Below are 21,516 nucleotides of genomic sequence, written 5' to 3' on the forward strand. Positions count from 1 at the left end.
GATTTGGTCTTTCATTATGATAATTACTAATGAATAGTTATATTTAAAATATCTCCAAACTGGCTGACTTCCCAGACCAGTGTACAGCTGGAATAACTGGGCCAGGAAAGAGGGAGACACTTTCTTCCTTCTCATAGAAAAAGCAGGGTGCAAAGAGCTGCTTTGCCCGAGTTGCTATGGGAGTTTGAAACACCAAACCCAGTTCAGCAGAGACCTGTGGCTGGATTACATGCCTGACTTATGTTGTGAGATCTTGTAGAGGGTATGGATTTAACAATTTTTAAAAGAAAAGAAAGAGGTGATTTTTGCAGAGCTGTAAAGCATTTGAGCTTTTGGCTTCATGGTGTTCTATGTACCAAATGTTCTGTTCTTTTGTGCAACTTAAGCCACTGTATCCCAAGCTGTCTCAACAAGTTGTTCCTTCTTGCTTTTAAACAGACCTTGTGACTGAGGTTTTCTGAAAGTACTTATGAAGAAATTGGGTTGTGTAAGCAATGATGTGCTGTAGAGGCTTTGTGGCAATAGATCTTAGGAATTAGTACTACATTTTCTAGTTTCTTTGGTTACACTGTTGTCTCACATGTGCCTGTAAGGCTGCAATTATGCCATGGCATTTCTTATCATGTGTGGACCGATGCTTGGCTAAAACCAGATGTAGCAGCCTGTACCATAGCCAGACCATGTTGTGAGTAAGCTTGATAGGGTCAAAATGAAGTAAAATTCCTAGCTGTTCTCTACGTGGTCGTAGAAGAGGTCTGGTGTTTTTTAGCTCCTTCATTCCAAGCATAGTAATGACATTTCATGTGCTGGAGAAGTGAGGTATGTAGGAACTGTTGATCTGCTGGTCTTCTGTCATTTCATAAAGATTTTGATAAAGCAGGAAGCATCTAACTCAAAGCTGTGACCAGGAAGTAATACAGACCCCTGGTGCTTTGTTTTTCTGTGCACCTTTCCCTTCCTGCTCCTAGTTTTAGTAAATTTGTCTTTTGTCTTACCACATCAGGGAATCAGGTTGATTTGGTTGCAGTTCTTCCTGTCACCACATTTCCTTGAGGGAGTGGGAACTGTGAAGTGATCTGAAAACTACATATCACTGTTCTACATGGAAAGATGTTTTAATCATTATTAAATAGCTCTTTTATGTCTCTGAAGGATGCTTGTTCTGTGGAGCACAAAATGGAGGTAGGGGGAAATTTTCATCTGAAAGGTGTCATGCCAAATTTTAGTAGCAAATGAGGTGATAGGAGCATTAAAAGCTAATTAATGCTGTGGGTTGTGTTCTGGGGTCAGTACTGCATGGACTTAACTGCTACAATATCACCATCCTATGTACGAAGTAGTTACAGCTTACATGTTGAATATGTGGAAGGAGTTCAGCTATGGTATAAATGTGACTTCAAGCAGTGATTGTCTACTGTGTACAGTGATCATTATATCTACCCACTAGAAATGAATTTCCAAGAAAGCACGTGACTTATTTTGTTCACCTTACTTTCTCTTATAGAGAGAAACTAAGAACTTTCATTAGAAGCAGTGAGTTTTGTATTGAGTGAGGATTCTTGTTTCATAGCAGATGTACTCATTTGCATAGAGTGGGCTAATTTCAGATGATCAGCTCAGAATGGATTCATCTAATGCAGCTAAATCTTGCCATTTCCCTCTGAGCAGTGTATAGAGAATTGAAATCACCTATTGCTGTGCTAACATGAGGGAAGGAGACAAGGAATATGCAAATAGTGTGGCAAGTGTATGTAGGCCTCCTGGTCTGGAAGGATAACTTTATTCCAGTAGAATGAAAAGTTGCCTCTTCAAGCTTTTTATTGAGAATTCAATATGAAATTTGACACTCGATTTACTTTTTTTAAAAAAGAAAAGGAGTTTTCCATTACCTTTGATTTTATGGAATGTTTAGTTGAGGAAATAATTGTCCTTTTATCCAACAGTACAAAACACAGGATACTAGGTTTCTGTAAAGAGGGTATGATGCTTTTAGAGAGTTGCCGTAATCTGAGCAGAAGATGTGAGCGTACTGACTGCTTTACATTAGCCAAAGTGGGGTTACTGGGATTGCAAAAGCTGCAAGTTTTTCAGGAATGATAAGACCCAGCAGGCAACTTGAAATATTTGAGTACCTTTTGCTGAAGTAGCAATGCTCATGTCAGCGATCTCCTGCTTGCCCAGTGTGTAACCGAGGAAGTTTGGTTACACTGTGGAAGCTTCATCTTTAAAATACAGTCGGTCTGAGTATCAGCTGTTGGAACCACAGGAGTAATTGCTGTGGATCCAATCCTTTCAAAATCTGGAGGTTATGTACTGTTCTTCCCCTAGGATGAATTGTTGAAATACTTCTGCTCCTTTTTTTAGTATCATTCTTTTGGTCCCTAGTTGTAAGAGGTGCCCTGGAAAGGAAATGCTCTGCCCATAGTGAGAATGGTGTGGCCTGTACAGAAGTTCATCTGCTCTGCAGCCAAGTGAGCTTCCTGTTTATGTTCACAGTCATCTTCTGCTGTCTGCCATTGCCAGCAGTAGATGCTTTCTCATGAATAGAGATCAGCATCAGGACTATTTCAAACTTCATCCGGGTTTTAAATAACTTCACAGAATCACAGAATGACTAGGGTTGGAAGGGACCTTAAGGATCTTGAATCTCCAACCCCCCTGCCACATGCAGGGTTTGACAGTTCCAGGAGGTGGACTTAGGCCATGCATGCTGCAAGGTGCCAAGTCGCAGCATCGCTGCCTACTGTATTTGTAATCCGGCCCAATTGCAAACATGGAGCATAGGCAGCAATTTTCATAGTGGCAGTAAGCCCTGAAATCTGGTAGGGCACTGAAGTGTAATGTGTTACAGCCTGGGCTTTCCTTACAGATGAAATCACAGAATCATAGAATATCCTGATTTGGAAAGGACCCAAAAGGGTCATGGAGTGCAGCCCCTGGCTCCACACAGGACCACACAAAATTCAAACCATCTTTCTGAGAGTGGTGTCCAAACACTCTGTGAGCTCTGACAGCTTGAGGTCGTGCCCACTGTCCTGGGCAGCCCGTTCCATGCCCACCGCCCTCAGCGCAGACCCTTTCCCTCACCCCCAGCTGCCCTCCCCTGACACAGCTCCATGCCATTCCCTCAGGCCCTGTCGCTGTCACACAGAGCAGAGCTCAGCGCTGCTCCTCTGCTCCCTGTGAGGAGCTGCAGCCACCATGAGGCCTCCCCTCAGCTCTGCTCTGGGCTGAACAAAATAAGGAGCCTTCAGCTGTTCTTCACACATCTCGCTCTCTGAACCCTTCCCTGTCTTTGTAGCCCTCCTTTGGATGCTTTCTAATAGTTTCTTGTCCTTCTATTGTGGTGCCAAACCTGCACCCTCTGTTTGAGATAAGGCCACACCAGGTGATCTCAAGCACCTTCCCTGTGCAGACTGTATGGCTGTTGCCAGCTCTCTGCTGCTCTCTCAAAGCTGCTGCATTACTTGGCAACAGGTGATCACAAGATGGCTTCTATTTTGCTGGGGAAAATAGTTACTTGGTTACAGAGGGAGTTTTAACTCTGAATGCTGCTTGTGTTCATGTCCATATTGCAAACCTTGAAAAATTGAATGGTCTCTTCAGTCAGAGGCTGAAACCAGAAAAAATCTCAGAATAGGAGCACAGGGTAAGATTTTTCAGGTCAGAAAGGACTTGTGGAATTCTCTAATGCAACTGTTCCAAGCAGGGTTAGCTTTGAGAACGGATCAAATTATGTAGATGTTTACTCAGTTTGGCCTGAAACCTTTCAGGATGGAAGCTGCAACTTCTTTTTGCAGCCTGTGTAATGACTTATTAGTTGTAATAAATTGGCATTTTAGTAATTATTGTTCATTTTCTAGCTTTACCTCATTTTTTTTGTGTCACTAAGTTTTCTATTTACATTTAAAAAAAAAAAAAAAGGCACCTAAGAAAGTTCTGGACATGTATTAACTCTTGCTGTTAAAGGATTTGTAAATGAAGCAGCATTCCCAATTCTTCATTTTGATTGTTCTCTCCACGCATTTTTTTTTAAATCTCCACTGTCTTTACCTACTTATTTCTCCTTTCATGGTTCCTCATCTATCCTTGTGATAGTGGTAGAGGAAGGACTGTTTTTCGTGAGTTCTGGGCTGTTTGGAATTGTTTTAGTACCTTTTATGCATCTCAAACCATTGATGTTCCTTTTAGTGAGCTAGTTATCACCACAACTAGTGGTTGGGAACAGTGAGATGAGAACAGAATCCAGCTCTCCTGTTTCTAAAGCAGCAACTTTTCTTGACAATTTGTGTTCAAATAACTTGTATCTATTAATGAATGCTGGATGGTCAAGTTCCTGGGTTAGCTCAGTCTTGAGATAGAGATTCTGTTCTTATGGGAGGTTACACTATGTAACAAAGTGTTGTAAGCATTGCGGTAAGTGTTTATTCTCGTCAGAATAGTGTAGCAACTGGCATGCAGTGTGATATGTTTGTCAATGTTGTTGTGGGCTGTTCTTTGTTGACACAGAATATTGTTCCACTTTGGGTACATCATGGTTGTTTCAGGCCTTTCCTTTTTTTGACCTACACGATCTGTGTGTTAAGTAAAGAAAATACTAAATAAATGGCATTGGGTTTTCCCTGGATGAAATTAGTTGTTGACCTTAGGCTACTATAAGCAGCATTACTAAAAGCCCCCACTGATTTTCCTGGTGAGCTTAAGGACACCTCTGAAACAGCTTTTTGTGAGTTAATGTTTGGGGGAAGAACGTAAGGGGTGGTGTGAATGCTGCAGTTGCAGTGTGGGCTGATGGTTGCTTGAATGAGTGGACTTCCTGATTCAGAGGTAAAGAATGAATGGTCTCTCCTCATAGTTTCATTTTTATTATGAAAGGTACTTGAACAGCTCACTGGTGTCTGCAGCCCTACGCAAATGCTGCCTAGACAATCATTTCCATTGCAGAAAAAGTCCAGCTGCCACACCAATGGGAAGTTGAGGCTTTCAGTTCATTAAAGCAAGCTTCTATGAGTGCATGTACTCAGTTGAGAATGTTGCAGTGTCAAGAAGGGTCTGAAAAAGACTTCAACTTCAAAAGCTTCCATTGTCTCAAGACACACACTGTTCCAGCTCAGCTGCCTCCTGTTGTAGCACTGGGTGTAAGCGTGTAGTTGCAGCAGCTTTGCTTTATTAGTTGAATTTGGAACATGTACATGGAGTTATCTTGCTGGTGGTTCGATTAAAAGGTCTGAGAACTGCTGAGATGCTCCTCGTATTCTTATTCATTTTCCTACTTTTTGTCTGGTTTGTTCCCTTTGCTGTGCTGATTCTCCTGTATTTGTAGGTTAGCTCCTTGAAACTGGGTATTACTATGATGTAAAATTAATATGATGTAAGTAGTTTTGGAGAGTGGTCTTGTATGCTTATTTTTTTAAACCCCTTCGTGCTAATGGTTACTTTGGCATTACATCAAAACACTGCTATTTTACAAAGCAGCAGCAGGATGCTGATGACTTCTACTAAGAAACTTTTTCCAGGATAACAGTTGCGTCCAAGCTTTAAAGGAGGAGGCTCTGTAATACTGGAAGAGTTAGTAAAAAAAAAAAAAAAAAAGAGTGGGATTGGGTGTCTTCCACATGAAAGTTGTTAGTCCCTTTTTATCCTAATTGAATTAGATATTTTACTGTATTGTTGAAGCTGTGTTCGTGCTGGCTCTAAGGGTTAGGGGCCTTTCAGTGTTACGGTATTATGGGAATAATATTTAGCCACCATATCCCTGATGTCAAGCCTTGATGATGGGGAGAAGAAGTGGTGTTAACAGTTTTTCTGATATCAAAGAATGATAGAATAATAGAATGACTTGAGTTGGATGGAACCTTCTAAGATCATCCAGTTCCAACCCCTTTGCTGTGGGCAGGATTGCCAACCACTTAATTAGGTACTAAATTAGGTTGCTGAGCACCCCATCCAACCTGACCTTGACTACCTCCAGCGATGGTGCATCCACAGTTTCTCTGAAGAGCCCAGTGCAGAGAAGTTCCAGTGCCTCACCGTCCTCTGAGTAAAATGTTCTTTCCTCTTAACATCTAACCAAAGTTTCCCCTCTTCTAGTTTAAAACCGTCTCTCTTTTTCCTATCACTATCAGACTCCCTGGAGCCTTCTCTTCTCCAAGCTGAACAAGCCTTTCTCATAGGAGAGGTGCTCCAGCTCTCTGATCAACTTTCGGCCCTCCTCTAAACCTGCTCTAACAACTCTGATTCTTTTTTGCAGGAGAACCTTGGCCTTTCTGCAGTATTCCAGTTGAGCCTCACAAAGACATAATGGAAGGGAACAATCTCCTCTTGCCCTGCTGGCCACCCCTCTTTTAGCAGCCTACTGTTGGCCTTCTGGGCTGCAAGAGCATATTCCTGCTGGCTCATATACATATTTTTGTCCACAGATCCCTTAAGTCCTTCTCTGCAGGGCTGCTGTCAAGGGGGTTATCCTAGTCTATAGGTATACCTGGCATTGCCCCAACCCATGTGCAACACACTGCTTTTGGCTTTGTTAAATCTCATGAGATTCTCATAGGCCCACTTCTCAAGCTTGTCCCAGTCCCTCTGAATGACATTCTTTCCTTCCATTATACCAGCGGCATCCCTCAGCTTGGTGTTGTCTGGAAACTTGCTGAAGCTACACTCAATCCCACTATATCATTGATAAAGATGCTGGAGACCTCCAGTCCCAAGATGAAACCACTTGTCCAGCTTTTGCTTATGTTCAGTGCTTTTCTATGTGATGGATTGTGTCTGTTTGTCATGTAGTGAGCTTGAGAATTAGTCCCCAGTGAGGAAGAACTAAAGAAATTTTTCTTCCTCTCTCCATTATAAAGGAGCAGAATCAGATAGTGTCTGACCTGTCACTTCCTCCTCCTCTTCTCAGAAGCTGGAAGACTGCAGTTCCTTCATCCCACATCCTCATCTCTACTCAGATATGTGCATCAACTATTGATAATTATAAGAAATCCAGGGTACTTCAGGTGAATTCCAGTAAGATTGTGATGGCTCCTAAACAGTGCCCTGACTATCTGAAGAGGAACTATCCTAGAACAATTATTAGGAGCTCAGTGTGCACTTCCCCATAGCACTTCTCCATAGCTGTGGAAGTTACTATGTGCTCACTTGCTGTAGTGTCTCAGTAGCTTCTTGTCCTTTCTCTTTGAGGGACGTCTGCTCTGCATGGTATGAGAGAATCTTTCAAAAGAGAAACCAGCTGACCATTGTGATTTATCCCTTCCTCCTCAAACTCCTCAAACTTCTGTCAGATGGAATTTCTTTTATAAAAGCTCCAGAGGTGGGCCCATGTTCTTTAATGTATGTACTTCTTATGGCACAGCACTTGTCTGTTGTCACACCGATGTCTATGCTGTTGCATATGCACTATGCAACAGCTGTTGTCAGAGTGAGTGATCAAATTGCTTGGGTTTGTTCTCCTTCACTGTCCCTGCCTATAGCCAGAAGAACATGCCTTGCAATGCTTGGTTCTGGCAAAAACACTGCAATAAAATAGACCAGAGACTGATGCAAGCTCTGAACCCTTGGGATGGAGTGCCTTGCTGTGTCATATTATTGTATGCGGATACAAAATGAAGGTAGAAACAATTTATTAATAGGGGAATCACTTTCAAGAAGGAGATAGACCTTTTTGTGTGCTTTGACAGTACCAGAATATCTTACTGTAACTTTCTTAGTTTGCTGACTTATGACTCAGATTCACCTGCAGGGAGCAAAGTAGGAGAAGCACAGCTGCTGAAAACCGTTTAAGGGAAAATAGGTCTGAGCCAGAGTTGGAAGCTGGAAGAATAAAGAGGCAGCTTGCAGCCAGCCAGGCTGTCTTATGCAAGCACACTGTAACTGGCCTTCGGCCTTGGTTCAACTTGACCTCAGCTGAAGGCAGTGCAGTGTTCTACCAGAGGCAGCAGGAGGGGGGAGGAATCAAAGTATTGGCAAAGAATGAAGGATTTTTATTGTCATTTCTCTGCAACGTACCTCATAAAATCACAGAATAGCTTAAATTGGAAGAGACCTTAAAGATTATTGAGCTCCAACCCCTCACGATTCCAGTTTGAGAATGCCTGGAGTCCATGCTAAGCTTTGTGTGAGGCAAGGGTCTCCTGGTGATGATGTAAATATGCAGCCATAGCATGTAAGCAAAGGAACTGATTTGATGCTTTGCTGGAGAGAGCAACTTCTTAATTCTGAGTGTGTTTATACTTGTAACCCCAGTAACCTTTATCTGTAGTATATGCTACTTAGACAAGTATTAAAAAAAAAAAAGTGCTCTGATAAGATTATTTTACACTTGCTTAGCACTTTTCATATAAATTGTTCATGCTGAGGGCATGCATGACATTTGTAAGGTCAACGGGAGATAAACTGCAAAGTTAGGTGACTTGCTGAAAGTTAGAGTTGCTGAGTATGGGGCATCTCACCTTGTCTGCTGGCTCCTCTTCATGTTTAAGCCAGAGACTCATTTAGACTTGGACTAAACAATTTTGTAGCAAGTGAAGTTGATGAATCAAGCTAGCAGCATGTGTTAGAAGTATAAACTGACTACTGTTCCGAAGAAGAAATTTCCTTCTCCCCTCGTGGCTTTATGGCTTTACTGTTCCACTTGGAGCAAAAAAAAAAAAACAAAAACAAAAACTTTTTCAAAGCAAATTTTTTTTGCTGAGGTAGTAGCTGCCAAAAATAAATAAATAAATATAAACGCTATGTGATTTGAATGCAGAACATGAATATATTTGGAACTACTGCTGAAGAGGATCTGTCACTTGATTGAAAGACTAAAATGTTCAAAATATATCTAAGGAATGTGTTTATTAGGCTTAAATATTCCATTTTGTTTTCTTTGTTAGATTGCCAGTTGGCTGTAGAAAATTGTAGAGCTTTTTCACCTAATCTTGAAAAATGATAGCAAGGGGTGCAAGCATTCTGATAATTTCTGCAAAATGGTATTTTGCCTTTGTCAGATGAGGGTCTGGTTTTGACCAACTGATATTTCTTCATTTTTAGTGTTTGATTGTGCTCTAGCTCTTAGTAGTCATAACTGGAAGTTTGTGTGGTGTCCAGCAGTGCAAATGTGTAACATAAAGCTGGAGTTTGGCCTAATGAATGCAGCTTTTTGTGTTTCTTCACTGCTAGAGAATGAACGTGAGCCATGAGGCGAGGCAGAGGGTAAGAGTTCACTGACATTTGAGAGCCATTAATCTGATACAAATGCTTTCACCTAGCTGTTCTCTTTTTGAAATCTTGCCCAGTTTTAAGTGTCAAAAGCAAATGAAGTAGATGAACCATTCTGCTTCATACTTATGTTCCACAAGCTATATGTTTCTCAGTTACAGCTTTTTGAGCTGGAGCAAATATAGAGCACGTTAACACAGGTAGTGTTGAGGCTAACCTCTGCTCTTGACCACGAGGTTTTCAAACCCTTGCGGTGAAGGTTAGTGATGCTCAAAGAGAATCCTGCTAACAATTTCCACCCTTTTGCCCTCCCTGCTATGCAGAAGGCTTGCTGAAAATATCAGCATACCTCAACCACAGTCTGGTTGTGGTGGCTTAATCTTGCAGTAATTCTGGCCAGCTTGGTGATTCCAGCCTACTGTTCATGCGTAGGTTGCTCTATTATCCTGGGGCATTTCCATGCAATGCTCCCAAGCTGACATTGGACGTCTGTCTTTGTTCCTGTCTTGAAGGATTTGTATCTTCGGCTGCAGCCCCAGCTCCATGAAGCTGCTGATGAAATTCCTGTTGACTTCAGTAGGGCTTGGCATTTCCCACTTGTTGCTTCTTTCATGCCTGTGTTCATTCATCTCTGCTTTTGTGCTCAGCTCTCCTCTCTCACTCTTCCTCCATCACTCGTCTGAAAAGATGATAAAGGTGTGTAGAAATAGCACATTCTACCATCTTCAGAAAGGTTATTTTGTGGTTTCCTGGAGAGTCTAAGCTTGTGTCTAGCTTGCTTGTCAGACCTTTTTCATTTTTTTTCTTTCTCTTATGAAACTTGTGTTGAAGGCCCAGCCTGGCAGGAAACCATCTTTTACAAACCACAGCAACAGAATTGTCACACAGAATTATCCCCCTCCCCAAAACTGTCTGAAAGATCACATAAGTGGCACAGTTTCACAGCCCTGAGAATTTCACTGCTTTGCAATGGGAATGCACACACTGAATAGGAAATCCCAAGATGTTCCACTGCCTCTGCCTCAAAGAGCCAGCCTTTGCTTAGTCTCATATCAATTCCTCTTAGGGTTTTTCATCTATGTGAGGGTGGGGGTGAGGGACTTGACTTTCACCTGCATAACAATTAGCTCAAATAGCAGGAGATCTCATCCAGGCCGTGCATGTGCTGAAGAGGTTGTACACTGGGGTCATTGTGACTTTTGACGAGATTGAACTACAAATGAGAATGAATTGGAAACTTTTTCAAGTTGTTATTTGTTGCCTACCTGTCTTGATCCTTTTCTTCTTTCCAGTGCCTACTGTTTATTTTTACTAAAATGTGAACTCATTTCAGCATCAGTACAAAATCAGGGTTTGATTCATTTGTACTAATGTGTTGTTCCAGTTGGTGACCAGTTTTGGGGAATTTGCGGGTTATCTCTGGTTGTGTGCTATTTATCTTTCTCCTCTGCGAGTCTTAGGCTTATTTTTTTCTGCTGAAAGATAATGCTATCTAGTAGACATTCTGCTAACATGCTATCTCTGATTTTAGATATTGCAAACAAATACTGCTGTGTCAGTAATGGTCAGCGAGTTTCTTATTTGATTCAATTTGATAATTTTAAGTAATACTTATTAACAAAAGACAGTGAGTCATCACTTTTAATTGGTAACTGTCCTTGGGGGTCAAGAAAAACAAAATTCTGTGTTATACAACAGTTTATAGGTAAAAGCATCGAAGAAAAAAAACCATTAGTTGTGTGTTGTATTCACTATTCAGGTTGTTAAAGGATGGTAATAATTTGTTAGTTCAATTTAGTGGTACAAAGGATCATTTGAACAAGACCTAAGAGTAGGTTACACAAAATCAGAATTGAAACTGGAATTTTTGTTGAAAAGCCTAGATGCTGTCTTGTCCAGGAGCATCTGAAGCTGTTCAAGTTTTCTCTCACATCCAAGAATTTTTGCACACTATTTACAACATCCTCATGGAACAAAAACAAATTTTTGTGTTGATTAGAAAGAAGAAAGTCTTGTAGATTAAAATAAGAATCTGTGGGTTTGCGTGACGCTGCATCTTGTTGGAAGTGTCTCTTCCTGTGCAGTTCCTTTTGTTTAATTTGGTTGGCTCTGACTCCTCGGGTTTATCTGAGGTTTTCCAGCCCTATTCTTTTGCAATTCATTGTTGGGGATAAGTAGGCTCAAGATTTGTGATAATCAGCGAAGGGTCAAATCCTGCTTCTGGTGTTGGTTGGCAAAATAGCCAATTACTACTTCTACGAGTTTTAAGTTAGTATTTATTTTCTATAGTAATTCATACCTTTCTTATAATCTCTCTAGGTCTGACTGCTATACTACATTTTATGTAGGGCTTAGTTGATGGCTAAGGAGGCCCCATTCCCCCTGCTCCAGGAGGTCGTAACAGTGGCTGTCAGAATTTGTGTGGATGTGGAGCAGGTCTGAAGGTGGCTGTTGTCAATACCCAGGAATTGCACCCACCAGGATGCTGTTGTGTCCCCATGCTTGCAGGTGGAAGCACACCCATGTGTGATGCCTGCACTGGGTCCCCACACTTATCAGTCAGCATCTTTCAAAGGCTCTGAGGTCTCAAACCTCTTACCTGCAAGCAAGGAAAAGGACAAAAACCACTTGGATTTAATGCTTTAGAACTATCATTCACATAACAGAGTGAAGGAGTTTAGGTGATGTTGCATGTAAGGAGATTGTCATTCCAATCTTCTCTACCTCATCCTTCCCCTTGAGTTTTTGCAGTGTTGATGTTTGCTGCTGTGTACATTTCTGTTTTGGATAGATGGCTTGTGCCAGAGTCAAGAGAGGAATTGTTTGAAAGTATTACAAGCAGGCTGGAGTGGGAGAAAGAAGAAACTATTATGGCAAAAAGGTGTTTTGATACAGTGTGAATTGTCAGGTGTGGTCACTTCTCTTTTGTCCGTGCACTGCTTCAACACTGTCTTGCCTCTCCAAAGCCTTTACAGCACTGTGTGTCTGTAGGGCTCAGAAACACGATCAGGAGCCTGGTTGTGGTTCATGGATTGCCTACTGAAAATGACAAGAGTAGCCACCATTGTTTGTAAGCTTCTGGCGTAGGCCTGGTGGCTGGGGGACAAGCAGCATCAGGAACCTGTTCAGGATGGACGATGTGCCCCACATGGCTGTGAGATAAGGCAGAGCCCTGGTTGCGTGACTGTGAGATAACGTCTAGCACACAGCAGCTCTGACCGCAGGTACAGACTGCAGCAGTTGGATGGGGAGACAAGGGGGAAAACCCAAAAGAATTTGAAAATCTACTTGAAAAAAAAAAAAAAAGTCGTAGCCTCTGGCTGAACATTAAGCTAGAAAAAACTGCATACGTAATGTTCAAGTAACAAGCCATAAAAGAGGCCACACTGCAAGATGAAAGATTTTTTTTGACGTGATGTACTAGTGATGAAAACTGCCAGGGGATGTCGCATTTGATGACTTAAGGATGGAATTTCCACATTGCTTCTGAGTCCTCTTGGTTACGCGGTGACGCCAGCCCTTAAGGGTTGCTTTAACACTGATGATTTTGTAACAGCTTTTAGCATGCAGCCACTGCTTTTTATTTTGGACATTGGCACTTCTGTCTCAGGAGTGAATTTGATGCTTCTATGTTTCTGTCAAGGAAATGTGAGAAACCCTTTCCTGTTCCTATACAGTCAGGGGAGTCCAGGGACAGAGAATGGCTTGGTTATTTCTTTGAATGAATGAATGGAAGTGCCCAGCAATGTTATGTAGTCTGGTGCATTTATGGATGCTCTTTGGAGTCCAAAGATGGACTTCATCTTATGAAAATGAGAAGCTGTAAGTAACACTGTATGTTTGCAGTTCCTAGTAATGGGGCTGTGATTTTGATTCTGGTTGCTCTCAGCATAGAGGCAAGCAGAACTGTACTGGTAGGTAGCAATGCAATAACAGAAGAAGTTGGCATTTCTGCAAGAGATTAATGTGGCTGGTAGTTTGCTTTAACTTAACACCTAAAGATTTGCTGCTCCTCTACAGATGCATTAGGCCAGTGTGTTTAAAGTTATTTAAATGAGGCTGAGGAGGAGGTGTATGTCTTCACCCTTAATTTCACAATTTAGGTTTTCTGGTGTTATTGGTTTCTCAAGGGTCAGTTCTGAGGCAAGTCACCTGAGGTGATTCTTATTGTCACTTCTTTGAGAACTTGCTGAACTATTCATTATAAACATGCAATATGTACCCCCTTTAAGTAACACTTAAGCATTATGGTATCACAGTGACTAACAGGACTCTTAATGCCTCTTTCATTCCTGGAATGGTTTGCAACCCCTAGTCAAATATTAGATAAGACATGGTGAGTTTCTCTGTTGCATCAAGTTTTGTGATGTGACAAGTTTAAAAACGTGATGTTCTAGGAGAAGTTCATAACTGCCAGCAGGAATTGCTTCTGTCAGCCCGAGTTTCATGATAAATTGAGGTGTTCTTGTGTGCATGTGCCCCCTGGGTCATGGTTATTTGCAAAGCTTGTTTGAATAAGTTACAGCAAAGCATATATCAGACTTTCCCGTGCAGCTGTTATTCTTTGGCTCTGGTTTAAAAAGTGTGCTTCTCAGCTTCCTGTGCAGTGTCCTTAGGCTCTGCAGCATGCTGCGTGTGATGAAATCAGGGAATTTCAGCAAGCTAGAGGAGGAAGTGAACGTTCAGTTCTCTTGCATGGTCATGTTCAAAATTACCCTGATAAAATGGGGGGGGCAAGTTCAAATAACTCCAGAAAATGACTGTAATAGGTACAACATCACTGAATTTTTAGAAATAGCAAATCTCCAACAGCAGTATTTTGTGGACGAAGTCCTAAGGCAGTTACACTGCCTGCATGGGTTTTGAAGCAAATGCCATGGTCTAGAGCTGGCAGGTGGTTAACCAAAGGGAATTTCATTTTGCTATGGCAATAGGAAACCACAAAACATGCATCTTCCTCCAGGTCATGCAGTGGGCATACAGAGAAAAAATCCTGGGGGTGGAGGATGTGGAGGAGATGCTAAAAATTCATATCTACGTTGCTCTGGTCTATTCAGAGAGGTGGGTGGAGAGTGATGTGTGGCACCACAGGTATCTTGAATTGCTATTCTGTCTTGTTAGCCAAATCAAGGTGCATTGTCAGACTGTACTTAAGTCTACCTACTGTAAAGGGCTTTTCTGAGTACTTTCACCAAATGCTGTGCTCACTGGTGTGTTTGCGAGTCAATTAGAATGTCTTGCTCAAAAAGGTCCCTCTTAAAAAAAAAAAATTGATACAGCAAACTTGAGTTTTAGGCTGTATATTTGTGCTGGTGGTATATTAGGATCCACTCTACTGAATAAACACATTCTCCTGAACAGACAAGCTGGAGGTGTCTTGCAATTAAATAAAAATCTAATTGTTAATCTTTCAGATGTTTTATAATTCGTGGGAGTAATTTAAGAGAAGAAAGCAGTGTAAATAAATGCAAGAAGCCAACCATCTGCTTGCTTTGTATCATAGGCATATCTGTCCATTCAGTGGAATTGCTGCCTGGATTGGCCCTTTTTGGGCATATTCTGGGAAAAATTGAGTAGGGGTACCTGGATCCATAAGGCTGTTTGTAACATCCGGCTCTTGGCACTTTGTCTTTCAAACGGTTGTTGCTATATGTGCACTAGCAGATGATTCGTGGTTGTAAGAGTGACTTATGTGATCTGCTAATCTGACTTTTGTTCTATCAGTTTTCCAGATATTCTGATCTTGTTAGAATGAGCAGAATTAAAATTAATTACACAAATCCCCAACCGGAGTCCTTGACCTTGCAGTAGGAACCTCCCAGAAACAAAAAGCAGTATGGAGCACTGCTCCCTTTCTGTGCATGCTAATATACAATTGTCAAAGGGGCAATCCTTGGTAAAGGTCCTAGGGCTCAGCCTCTGGCAGAGGCCAGTAATGAATAACATGGAGAGGACTGTTTGGCCTGTTGCTAATGTAGCTTCCCTGAGGATTCCCTGCTGTTTTTCTTCAATTAGTGGTTGAGGGACTTCCTCAGACAGATGACGCATCCTCACTTGTGCTTACAATCCAAAAGACCTTTCTTCCTTCAATTCATCTATTCATTTTTCACACCACTCTTCCTTTTGCTACTCCAAACATCCCGCTGCAGTGAATTCCCAAATCTAATCCTTTTCATGCAGTAATTCTGTGGGGTTTTTTCCAGTGGATGCCAAATTCTTGCATGATGAAAACCAACGACAAATAATCCTCCGTTTACCTTCTTGTTCACTCATGGTTTTATAACTTAAGGCATTAGTCATCTCTCTTCCTACCTAAAAAGGCTGAGCTTATTTAGTCTTTGTTTGGCAACCTTTCTGCATATGTTTCTTTTTGTTCCCTTTTTCTGTGTTCTATGTGTAGTCTGTATCTCATTTGTTAGAATGTGACCCAAGCTGTTCAGTTAACAATGAGAAATGGATTTATAATTACCACAGTGTCTTTGGCTTCCGACTCTGACCCTTCCCTGATAATTCCCCGCTCCACTTTGTCTTGCAGTGGCATCTGATCCCTGCCTTGTTATCTTCAGGGAGCTTAGAACTCAGATCTTGAAATGCCAAAGGATGTAACATTTCCTGGAATGCTCATGACAGACATTCTTCCTCTGAGTACTCGTTTAGACTTACAGTGGAAGGAAATCCCAGTAGATAACAGTTAAGACATGAATCTGTGGTTACTCTCAAGGTGATTTACTAGTGAAGGAGAAGATGTCTTTATATTGTTGCTATTACAAGTTACAGTATCCATTGCCTTCAGATCCATATGTGCTCATTTTCAGCTTTTTCCTCTATCCCTTCCCAGTTCCTGAGCAAAGGAGGGGAAAGTCTTCCCTAAAAATGTTTATGTTCCTTTTCTGATTTCAAAGGAGGACACTTGAGTCTTCTTCAGAGTTCTGATAATTTGCCTGATTACAAAAATAAAATTGCCTTTTTTTCTTTTTTTTAGGAAAAAAATAGTTTTGATTTTAAGAAGAAAAGAGCTTAAAAGAAAACAGGAAGCTGATGTTGGCAATCTGATCTGTGCTGCATGAGGAATCTGATTTCAAAAGCCTTCCCAAATGCAGGCTTAAGGGATGCAAACTGCCATGACTTTTGCAGCAATTGAGGAATTCTGCCATTGGCTCACACTGCTCTCTCTTCTGTAGGAAAGTGAAAACATAAGACTTGGTATGTTGATGTTGTGTGCTTATGCATTCTTGATCCTACAAAAAGTACAAAAAAAACTACTACAAAAATGTTAGAGTCCACCCAGAAATGCAGGTGTTCAGCAGAGCTCTGGAAGCTGACAGCAGGAGGAGGTCACCAGTGCTATGGCTGAAGCTTTTCATGAATTTCTGTAGAATCTTAATGAGTTCTAAAGAATGCTGGTCTTATTTCTGAAACCATTCATTTTTATCTCTTTTACAATTAACAGGCTAGTAAAAGGTAGCTTATTTGTACAGAGCCTTGTATTGAAACAGCGCATTAAAAAAAAAAGGCTTCAGTCTGCAGCACTTGACTTGGATTTCTGAAGAATTCTGTCACCTTCCATCCACTCTGCTGTGTCTGTGGAGTCACTTACTGTGACTGAGGCAAATGCATGTTGTGTTTCCTTCTATTTCACCTGCTTTTACTCATTGTTTTCCTGGATGATTTTTTTTCTGGCATTCCTCCTGAACACAGCTAAGGCACATGGAAAACAAACATGACTGGTGACAGTCAACATGGCTTCACTAATGGCAAATTGAGCCCAACAAATTTGGTGGCCTCCTACGACGCAGTTATAGCATGGGGTAAGGGAAAAGCAATGGATGTTATCCAGTTGGACTTATGCAAAGTGTTTGACGTTGTCCTGCATGACATCATTGTCTTCAAATTGGAGAGACGTGGATTTGATGGATGGACCACGCAGTAGAAAAGGAATTGACCAGCTGGTCCAAGTGGAGACCAGTGATGAGTGGCATTTTCTCAGGAGTCAGTTTTGGAACAGACACTGTTTAATGTCTTTGCTGGCAACATGGAAAGTGAGATTGAATGCAGTCTCAGAGTTTGTCAACACCAAGCTGTGTGGTGCGGTTGATACACTGGAGGAATGGCATGCTTTCCAGAGGGACATTAACTGATTTGAGAAGTGAAGTTCGACAAGGGCAAGTGCAAGGTCAAGCAATACCTGAGTCAAGCAATACCAAGCACAAATACATGCTGGGCAGAGGTTAGGTTGAGAGCAGCCCTGAAGAGAAGGACGTGAGGTGTTGGTTGATGAGAAGGAGTACGCTCTTGCAGCTTGGCCAACGTTATCCTGGGCTGCATCAAAAGAGGGGCAGCCACCAAGGAAGGGGAAGGGATTCTCCTCTTCTGCCCTCATGTGACCCCATCTGAAGTACTGCCTCCAGGTCTGGGGCCTCTGGCACAAGGAAGATATGGAGCTGTTTGAGTGGGTCTGGAGGAAGGCTAAAAAGATGATCAAAGGGCTGAAGCACCTCTCCTGTGGAGACAGGCTGAGAGAGCTGAACTTGTTCAGTCTAGAAAAGAGAAATCACAGGGAGTGTACTTTTTTTTCACACCTATTGTTTTGCATTAGTCACCAATGTTGGTTAAAGTCTAAGTTATTAAGATGACTTCACTGCCAGAGTGTTGATAAGAAGGAAGGTGAAAACTGATAGGAGGGTGCTACAGCTGAATCTGACTCTGCATGTACAGTAGCTGTTCTTATATCTGTCTGCCCAAAGGTGGTGGTGCCTTGTGCAAGGGCCAAGAGAAAAGAAATGAAAGGTTCAGCCTAGGTATGTGGAGAAGGAAAGAGGTAGCTGCAAAGAGGAGCAGAGTAGCTGTCAGAAGGGTTTCAGCTTCTTGAAACGTGCATCAGAGGAATGACTTAGGTCTGCACAGCTGGGGGCTTGGGGAGGCTGGAAGAGCAACCTTCCCAGTCTTTTATTCAGTTCAGGCAAATAAGGAAGTTAATTTGCTGGATGTCCTGAGTAGTGCGTGGTGATACAAAATGTTCCTCTGTATTTTATATGAGTTTGAGGAAGCACAGCTTCCCAGCTCTTAGGCAGGCAATTTGCAAACATGGAACAAGTCATTTCCAAATTGCAGTATTTAGGGAAGCAATTAAAACAGGGTTAAATATTTGAAATAACTAAAAATGCCAGGACTGGAGATACTTGTGAGGTTTTGTGAAGCTAATTTAATCTTGGAGAAACCTGATCAAGAAGAACAAAAACATTTATTGAAACTTAACCTCAGGTGAACTGATGGCTTTGCCAGGAGAAAAGCTGAAATAAAGTTTGTGTGAACCAGGGAGTTGGGAGAGCCACGCTGACATTCCTTCCTGTGCCTATCAATGTTGAGGAGTTCAGGACCGAACCAGAAGGCATCCCTGAGCTGCCTACTGGCCACAGTAGTGCCCTACAGCAGAAAAGGTTTGTGCCCTGGCACCAGATGCAGACATGCACTTGTACTGACCCCAGACACGTGCTGTTGTGTTAACTTGCACATGTGGATTTGGACGATGCGTTGTGGGCAGTGCTGTGAGCAAGCATGGGAGGCAATGCATGGCCTGGCTTCCTTCGAGTTCAGAACAGTTCTGTGTGATGCATGCCGTGTCTGAGAAGGGTAGGGTAGCAGCAAGGCGCTGCTGTGCTTGGTGTCAACTGAAATGGAGGGAGGGATTTCTCCATCCCTGGGAGTGCCTGAACTGGGCTTGGAGATCACAGAATCACAGAATTGTAGGGGTTGGAAGGGACCTCCAGAGATCATCGAGTCCAACCCCCCTGCCAAAGCAGGTTCCCTACAGCAGGTCGCACAGGTAGGCATCCAGGCAGGTCTTGAACATCTCCAGAGAAGGAGACTCCACCACCTCCCTGGGCAGCCTGTTCCAGTGCTCCTCACCTCACTGTAAAGAAGTTATCACACACATTGGTGCAGAACTTCCTATGCTGCAGTTTCCGGCCGTTTCCCCTTGTCCTGTCTCCACTCACCACTGAAAACAGTCTGTCCTCGCCATTCTGCCCCCCACACCTTAGATACTTATAGACCTGCATCAGGTCCCCTCTCAGTCTTCTTTTCTCAAGGCTGAACAGACCCAGTTCACTCAGCCTTTCTTCATAGGAGAGATGCTCCAGGCCCTTCACCATCTTTGTGGCCCTCCGCTGGACTCTTTCCAAGAGATCCCTGTCTTTTTTGTACTGGGGAGCCCAGAACTGGATGCAGTGCTCCAGATGAGGCCTCGCTAGGGCAGAGTAGAGGAATCGGGGCTGTCAGCTGTCACGGGGCTTCACAACCTTCCTGGAGAAGGGATGTAGATCCAAGCCCAAGCAATGGCAGGAAAGATAAAATTTTCCTGGGAAGACTGCAAGGAGTTTTCTAATTGGGAAAGCTGATGACATTCGCTGGGCTGGAAGGAGACTGTAGCTTCCATGCCTTCAGCAAGGGTACAGCCTGGCTTTCCTAAGTCTTCTGGCCTGTTGTCGTAGTTTCTAATCTTTTCCTTAGAAACTCCCTCATTCTTTTGTCTGTTTTCCCCATGTTTTTCTTGATGTAGAAGTTTCAAAGCACAGTGCAGCTGCACTTTGCTAGTGCTATGTAGCACGGAGGGATTTCTTCATATCCAGCTGACAAAGCTCCTGTTTGCTTTCTGCAGTTTGATGTCTGACTTATTTACAGCAACCTGTGACTCATTCCAGCCTCTGAGCTGCTCTAAGGAATTGCCCTGTTAATGGGGTTAATGATTGTCCTGTGTTTATGCAATTAATGAGTCCTGAAATTACCTAACATTGCAGTGTCCTTGATGAATTGTCTGCATTTTTCAAACCAGCTGTCCAGCTTGCCAAAGCTGTTCTGATTTGTCAACTGTGTGCTAGCACCTTCTGTTAGCTTGAGATCTGCGTGTGAATTTTAACATGTCTGACCTGGCTCCATTGGTGGTAATGGAAATATTTGTGTATTTGATCTAGGACCAATCCTTAAGTCACCTAGATGATATATTGTTCAACTGATTGGCTTTTGCACACCTCAAGGTAATACTTTTCTCAGTTGACTTATGGAAAATGCCATGTCAAAAAGGTATGGACACTCTCGGTCTCATAATTGTATGATTCTATGATATCTGTTCTTTTTCCTGTTCCTAGGAGCTGCTATTCTGTAAGAGGAAACTATCAGTTTGACCATGAGTAGCTGCCAGCATGGATTTGTCGAGAATAAACCACTTCCTTGCTGTCATGTAGGTACTTGATTTCACATGCTTGCTCTTTTCTGGAGGTAAGGGATTTGAAGCTAGACAATTTTTTCCTTTGTTTTAAAGAGGTTTGTCCTTTTTGATCTCTGGACTTTCATCTGTCCTCCATCGCTTCCCAAACAAGACCACGTATGTTTGAGAATTCAAAACATTTCGCCAGCTTCTCATATGTGCTTTGGTGATGAATAGTAGCAGCACAGCCATTTGGAAAAATTAATTTATCCCTAGAGAAAGATTCCCTAGTTTAAACTCATGCTCCTCCATTCTCACCCTCACTTGTTAAGTGCTGTTAACACACAGAGGAGGCAGAGTAGTTGTACATTTCTCGTATTAGGTATCAATACTTTTCTCTTGGTTAGAGTCCAGCTTCTTCCTTTGTCTTCCTCTTTCAGTTTAATTCTGAATGTAATATGTACCCAAATGAGACTCAAATGAACACACACAAGATCATTACAGTTATATATATATGTGTATATATATATATATATATATATATATATATATATATATCTGTCATTACGCTCAGCAGTTTGGTAACACTGATGCTGAGCAGCATCTTTCCTTCACTGTAAGTATTGGCACTTCTAATCCTGGGTTAGAAAACCATGGCAGTTCTAGTTTCTGAGTTAGACAAAGATCAGCATCACTGGGTCACCTCTGTGCCTAGGAAAAGCACTCAGGCTGCAAGGCTGTGTTCGTGATGCACTTGCAAACTCATGTGAGAGTTTCCAATGTGACTGCATGGTCTCAGTCAATGCTGCTATTTCCTCACCTTGATGAACAAAGGAGTCACATCAACATCTTAATACCGATGGGGGAATACTACAAAAACTGACAACAAGTGTAAGGGATTTTTGTTATCGCCCACTAGTTTGCACATGATCTGGTGTGATTCATAGTCTTCACAAAGTGGGAGAGCAACTGCCAAGGACAATTTTAGAAATATCATCCAATAGAGTAGTGAGGAAATCAGGCACAACAAACAAATGGAAATAATTGCAGTACCCCAGGTTTACCATAAAACCTTCAAAAAAAACAAAAAGCAAACAATACAGAAGCTGCAG

At 42.1% G+C, this 21,516-nt stretch overlaps 1 protein-coding gene across 4 annotated transcripts in view; it reads left to right on the plus strand.

Annotated features, from left to right (window-relative positions):
- Positions 1-20,436, plus strand: part of FAM193A (family with sequence similarity 193 member A) — a 98,709-nt gene extending 78,273 nt beyond the window's left edge. For all 4 annotated transcript variants that reach the window (XM_042812577.1, XM_042812574.1, XM_042812575.1 and 1 more), the window contains 2 exons: positions 16,184-16,404; positions 20,346-20,436. The gene's annotated coding sequence lies outside the window, so the exon portion shown is untranslated. The remainder of the gene's footprint in view (positions 1-16,183; positions 16,405-20,345) is intronic.
- Positions 20,437-21,516: the final 1,080 nt, after the last annotated feature.

The sequence above is a fragment of the Centrocercus urophasianus genome, unplaced genomic scaffold (genome assembly GCF_019232065.1).
Source record: "Centrocercus urophasianus isolate 14NV4802_14NV808 unplaced genomic scaffold, USGS_Curo_1.0 seq_13, whole genome shotgun sequence".
Classification (NCBI taxonomy): domain Eukaryota; kingdom Metazoa; phylum Chordata; class Aves; order Galliformes; family Phasianidae; genus Centrocercus; species Centrocercus urophasianus.